General features: G+C 47.0%; 1 pseudogene across 1 annotated transcript; it reads right to left on the bottom strand.

Annotated features, from left to right (window-relative positions):
- Positions 1 to 446: 446 nt before the first annotated feature.
- LOC307053726 (mitochondrial assembly of ribosomal large subunit protein 1-like) lies at positions 447 to 6251 on the bottom strand (annotated as a pseudogene). The gene is made up of 3 exons: positions 6078 to 6251; positions 5794 to 5952; positions 447 to 1204 (listed from the first exon to the last, which is right to left on the bottom strand). The product of its transcript is annotated as a mitochondrial assembly of ribosomal large subunit protein 1-like (transcript).
- Positions 6252 to 6910: the final 659 nt, after the last annotated feature.

The following is a 6910-nucleotide window of genomic DNA, read 5'->3' as shown; positions in this document are numbered from 1 at the left end:
TCCTTCCTACCTGTCTGGCCAGGAGTCATTTGCGGGCTTTACCTTTCTTCTGGCCAAGGCTGATCCAAACAAAAAGGCCTCTTGGCTAGATTTAGACGTGGCCTTTATTATTAACCTCCTAGAAGCACGATTAAGTGAAAAATGCAAGGTACAGAAAAGTGTGTAAAACAGACAATGATTGATGTACTGAAGCAGGGGTGGACATGGTATAAAAGCATAGAGTGGGGGCTTCCCTGGTGGGGCAGTGGTTGAGAGTCCACCTGCTGATGCAGGGGACACAGGTTCATGCCCCGGTCCGGGAAGATCCCACATGCCATGGAGTGGCTGGGCCCGTGAGCCATGGCCGCTGAGCCTGTGCGTCCGGAGCCTGTGCTCCGCAATGGCAGAGGCCACAACAGTGAGAGGCCCGTGTACCACACACACAAAAAAAGGAATAGAGTGCAGGTACAAAGGTAAATGGAAGTACCATCTGAACGTAAGCTCTTTAAGGACAGAAGTTTCGATTTCTTTTTTAGTCACTGCTCTATCCACAATACCTAGAACAGGCACTCAGTGAGGATTTCTTTTCTTTTTTTGTTTTTTTTTTGACAAAAGCAGTTCATGTCATTTTATTCCCATTTAAACTCCACAGGAGCCAGAGATGAAGTGTCATCTTCTATTCCAAGAATGAAGTCTTCAGGTAAGGTCTCAGGTGCTATCTGAGCTAACTGGTCATCATAAGAACATAGCGTCCATAATTTCCCTAATTCATAGGTTTCTCTGGTTTCCGGAAGCATCAAATGAATCACCATGCTGCCAAAGTCCACACAGAGCCCGTCATCAGCGTCCTTCCCTTCGATGTTAACATGAGGCTCACTTTTACATTTCAGGTGTTTGTACATTTTCACAATGTAGTAGGCCATGGCACGTAGGTGTCGAGTGGAAGTTCCACTACCAATTACAAAGTTATCTGTATATTTCATTTCTGGAGGAACCTCAATGACACAAATGTCTCTTGCCTCAGAAGTGAAACCAGCATACTGATGTCAAACTTGGGACCAGTATGATCTGCGGTACCTGACTCGGGCGCCCCTCTCCGGCAGTCCCCTCCGCCCGCCCCTCCGGGCTGTAGGCCGCGAGCTCGGTCGGGGGCCAGGAAGACCCTGCCGAGCGTCCTCCCACCGGAAGCCGCCCAGCCGAAGGCGGCCCGCCGTGGGCCACGCTCCTGGGGAAAAGGCCTCAATGAGTATTTCTTAATTGAGTAAACAGAACAGAATGAAAAGCATATCCCTGAAGAGAGAGATGAGAATACGGCATTGGTGGTTGCCTGCTGGTAGGGAGGGTGGGGAGTCAGGGTAGAGGAGGGCTGAGAGGAGACAGAACCCCATTCTGTACTGTGTGCAGCTTTTGCACACGTGCACCACCTTAAAAAGTTAAAAAAAGGCGGGGGGGTAAGAACAGGAAAGCAGGACACCGTGGGTCTAAAAACAAGTTGGGAAAAATGTGAAATCTGGTCGAGCATCTCTTACTGATACCATCCTCCATTACAGCGGAGGAGAAAAGCTAACTAGAGGGTTAGCAGTCCCTTCCCCTTCACACGGCAGCCCTGAGGTGCTAATCTGCTCTGGCTGAAAATATGGCAGCCTTGAGGGTTTCCTTACATAAGCAAATAAGGCTCCCATAAATAGCACAGCCTAGTCCTTTGAACACTGAAGCAACAGGCCTTTGTTCTGACAGCCCTTCACATCTTGTCAACCTCATGGGAAGTCATTTCTGCCTGTTCTCCACTAAGCTGGTTTCACTGACACCTTGGAAATGGTAGGCACTCTTGGATAAGGAAAGTCTCTATGTGTTTAATTCGGGCCAATTCCTGTTAAAAGCAACATTCTTCTATTTCTAGCAATATTCCCAAATGCCTGATTTCAGTGCTCCCTTCAAAAGGTGGGCAGCATATGAAACACAGAGAATTAATATTCTTTATCTTTGACAGAGAATTTAGTAGTTAATATTTTGACAGAGAAGTATAAATTTACATGAAATATCTCATTTATATCTCATAACAGCTTTATGCAGAAGATGGGATCATCCTATTTTATAGGAATTGGGGCTTAAAGAAGCAGGTGGGAAGCAAGGATTCCAACCAGGCCGGTCTCTAAAACACATGCTTTTCCTCTCCACTGCCTCCCAGCATTTGTGTTATACCTGCAATTTACAAAGCAACTCACATACACTATCCCATTTAATCCTCACAACCCTGAAATCTAAGAATTATTTTAAATTTCCATTTGCTATGGACTGAACATTTGTGTGCCCCCTGCAAATTCATATATTGATGCTTAATCCCCAGTGTGGTGGCATTCGGAGGTGGGGCCTTTAGGGCATAATTAGGTTATGAAGATTCAATATCAAAAAAACAAACAACCCAATCAAAAAATGGGCAGAAGACCTAAACAGACATTTCTCCAAAGAAGGCATACAGATGGCCAACATGAAAAGATACTCAACATGACTAATTATTAGAGAAATGCAAATCAGAATGACAATGAGGTATCACCTCACACCGGTCAAAATGGCCATCATCAAAAAGCCTACAAATAACAGATGCTAGAGAGGGTGTGGAGAAAAGGGAGCCCTCCTACACTGTTGGTGGGAATGTAAACTGGTGCAGCCACTATGGAAAATAATATGGAGGCTCCTTAAAAACTAAAAATAGAGCTACCATATGATCCAGCAATCCCACTCCTGGGTTTATATCTGGAAAAGACAGAAACTCTAATTTGAAAAGATACATGCACCCCAATGTTCACAGTAGCACTATTTACAATAGCCAAGACATGGAAGCAACTTAGATGTCCATGAACAGAATGAATAAAGAAGATGTGGTACATATATACAATGGAATATTACTCTGGCATAAAAAGGAATGAAATATTGCCATTTGCAGCAACATGGATGAACCTAGAGAATACTATACTTAGTAAAGTAAGTCGGGCAGAGAAAGACAAATATTATATGATATCACTTATATGTGGAGTCTAAAAAGTAATACAAATGAATCTATACACAAAACAGGAACAGACTGACAGACATGGAAAACAAACTTATGGTTACCAAAGGGAAAAGAAAGGGGGAGAGATAAATTAGAAGTATGGGATTAACAGATACAAACTACTATCCATAATATAGAGAAGCAATAAGGATTTACTGTATAGCACAGGGAACTATATTCAATATCTTGTAATAACCTATAATGGAAAATAATCTGAAAATATATATATAACTGAAAAAAAGAAAAAGTTTTGCATCAGTGTGTCGCCAAAGACACCAGGCTCTTTTTCCAAGAGTTATACAAAGTCTTGTTAAAACCTAGAAACATTTAATTACCTATGGCATATACAAATAACTCAGATTTCAATTGGGTCAAGGCTTAAGATATTATTAAAATTATCTGTCAGGGGACTTCCCTAGTGGTCCAGTGGGTAAGGCTCTGTGCTCCCAATGCAGAGGGCCCGGGTTCAATCCCTGGTCGGGGAACTAGATCCTGCATGCCACAACTAAGAGTTTGCATGCGGGCTTCCCTGGTGGTGCAGTGGTTGAGAATCTGCCTGCCAATTCAGGGGACACAGGTTCGAGCCCTGGCCTGGGAAGATCCCATATGCCGCGGAGCAACTGGGCCCGTGAGCCACAATTACTGAGCCTGCGCGTCTGGAGCCTGTGCTGCGCAACAAGAGAGGCCGTGATAGTGAGAGGCCCGTGCACCGTGATGAAGAGTGGTCCCTGCTTGCCACAACTAGAGAAAGCCCTCGCACAGAAACGAAGACCCAACACAGCCATAAATAAATAAATAAATTAATTAAAAAATTCACGACATATGTCAATATTAAAAAAAAAAGAGTTAGCATGCGGCAACTAAGAAGCCCACATGCCGCAACTAAAAAAAGATCCTGCATGCCGCAACGAAGATCTCGTGTGCCGCAACTAAGACCCAGTGCAGTCAAAATCAATATAAATACATAGATAAATAAATATAAAATAAAATTATCTGTAAGGATAAACCGTAAAATAAAAAATTAGGTTGTGAGGGCAGAGCCCTCAGGAACAGGAACAGAGACTTCCTTTCTGCTCTCTGCCTTTGAGGACACAAAAAGATGGCCGTCTGCATCCCAGAAAGCGGGCTCTCACCAGAAACCAAATCTGTCCATGCCTTGACCTTGGACTTCTCAGCCTCCAGAACTGTGAGAAATAAATGTTTGCTGTTTAGGCTACCCAGTCTAAGGTAATTTGTTACAGTAGCCCAAACTGACTAAGGCATCATTTTACAGAGGGGAAAACTGCAGCTCAGAGACGGGCACATAGGGGCAGCATGGTATAAGACAGAGAGTGCTGGTCTGGGGAGGAAGGCCTGGATACTACTCCTGGCTGTACCCCTGATGAACTTGGTGACCTTGGGTAAGGCATGCATGCTCTCTGGCCCACAGTTTCCTCTTCTGCAAGGCAGTGTAATGGACTAGATGCTCTAGCATCCCCAGCAGCTCAGATAGTCTTCGATCTTAGGAAACCTCTTGGTGTTCCTTGAAATGAGGTTAGAACTTTAGTTGTGAAGGGGGAGCCAATGAAACTGACACACACAACTGGCCCTGGTGGGATATTGGCATTTATTCCTATGCTGCAGTTCACACTTCTAAGTTTCTACAGTTGCAATATCTTAATCATAATGACACTGTTTCTAGAATGCCATTAATATTCCCATCAGAAATGGAAATGCCAAATTGCTAATCGCATCCCAGGGGCTTTTCATCTCATGCTATCATCGCTTTAGATCATTTTAAAAATCATATTTAAGTTTATTAAAATATCAACCATTTTTCATTTAGAAACAGGAAAGTCTACACCAGTGTTTATACAACGGCAGGAAAAAAAAAAAACTCTGTCCACTAGCAACAAGCCAGCCCACAACTCCACAGAGCTGATGAAAACATTTGAAGAACCCAGCTCTGCCTGGCTGCCTGGCTGGGGCTTCCCTTTACGAGAGGGCATTGCCAGCAACAGTGACAGGTTAGTGCTGAGTTAAAGTAGCAGCTGGAATCAGCACAGGTGGAGGCTCATGACCCCTGTCTGTGGCTCAAAACTGGAAGCTATGGTATCTTGCCTGGTAAGGAAGTGGGTGGAGCAGAAAGAGAATGGGCAGCCCGGGTTTGAATCTGCACTCTGTCGCTTGTGTCTCTGAGATACTGGGCCAGTTACTTCATCCCTCTGAGCTTTAGCTTCCTCACCTATAACTTCTCATTTCGCATTTCTGGCTGAGGACTGCTGCAGTGATGGAACAGGCTTAGTAGGTGCACAATAAACGTCCATGTAACCACAAACATCTGCCCTGGACAAGACACAGCCTTTGACCTCAAGGTCTAAGGTCTAAAGAGGAAGAGAAACGTGGAGAGACAATGATGACTGAGGATACCGAGGACTGGGATAGTGGCAAGGATGGAGAGTTGCAGGAGCTCGGAAGAGAGCGTGTAGCCTTATGGGAAGAGGCGATGTGGTCAGAGGAGACCCTCTCCTCCCCCCAACTTCCCCCCAGGAGACATCTGAGCTGATAGCAAAGATGAGGAGGAGACTCATGGGGAAAAAAGTAGGAGGATTACTCCTGGCAGGAGACAGCCTGCTGCCTTTGAAGAATTATCAGCGATTCACCAAGAGTGCAGGGGATTAGAGTTGGGGATTAGAGTTGGGGGTGAGGGAGTTGGGGAAGCGGAAGGAGCTGAGGCCTGTGAGCCCCTCTGTGAGCCTGGGGCCTCCCCATTCCCCCTTCTCCACCTGCGTGTGGGCACCACCCTCTTGGCTGCATGGCTCCATGCACACGCTGCACAACGGCGCCCCCAGGCCCGAGGCACAGGGCGCTGCCTCAGCAGGGACGTGTGTCATGGTCTGGGAAATCTGGATTTTGTTCAGAACACTCCGAACCTGAGAAATGAACTAGAAGGGTTTAAATCAAGGAAGTGACACAATCACAGCTGTGGTTTAGAAAGAACACTCTGAACACAGGAAGGCTTCTGGATTGGTGAGGAGTGAGAGAAGGCTGGAGGCCTGGGGGAGGATACGCTGAGGACACGAGCAGAGGCACGGGGGGCGGGGGGGCTGGCAGAAAGGGAGGCTACAAGGAATCCACAGAAGGTAAACTGGACAGGATTTTGTGACCGTGTGGAGATGGCAGGAGGTGAGGACACGACGGTGGCTGGGGCCTGTGGATCTGCAGACGTAGATGTGGGAGTCATTTATGTGGAGAGAGGGGAAGGTGAATCCGTCGGAGAGTCAAGAGGGAAGAGGACCCAGAACAAAATGTCAGGGGCCCCTGAGGTAGAGACAGGAAGAAACGTGCAGGAAGCAGGCAGGAGGCCGAGCAAACCGGGCCCTGTGGTGTTTCTTTTCCCCACTGAGTAGGAGGTGGAGGTATCTGCAGAGGCTGGGGTGTGTGGTAGGGCTTAGGGTGGCAAGGAGGAAACAGCTACTGGGAGGGGGTTGGAGAGGCAGCGGATCGGGGATGCCGGGGAGGACTGCCAAGCACGGGTTGTTTTCTCCTGGCCTAACAGCTGCCGTCAGTCAGGGGACCAGATGGAACAATGAGGTAAGATCCTCCCAGCACACAAGCTACACTCTGGGGGCAGAGCAGGTGCTTTTAGACACAGAATTTATTCGTCTGAACCACTAGAGGGCCACTGGTGCCATTTGCTTGTGGGAGTGTGGGAAGAGGCTCCCAGCCAGCCTCCCCAGCTACCAGCAGGAGCAGGCCTGGAGCAAGAGCGCAAATGGAGGCCCATACACCCCACACAGCAGCTGGCTAAACATGTAGAGACTCAGCGAAGCTATTCCCCCAACGGGCCTGCTTTCCTAGCTGGGCCTCACAACCTATTCCCAAGCACCACCCTTGCATCCC

The sequence above is a fragment of the Hyperoodon ampullatus genome (assembly GCF_949752795.1).
Source record: "Hyperoodon ampullatus genome assembly, chromosome: 5".
Classification (NCBI taxonomy): domain Eukaryota; kingdom Metazoa; phylum Chordata; class Mammalia; order Artiodactyla; family Ziphiidae; genus Hyperoodon; species Hyperoodon ampullatus.
The sequence above is the reverse complement of the archived record's forward strand: the minus strand, read 5'-3'. Positions and strand labels throughout refer to the sequence as shown.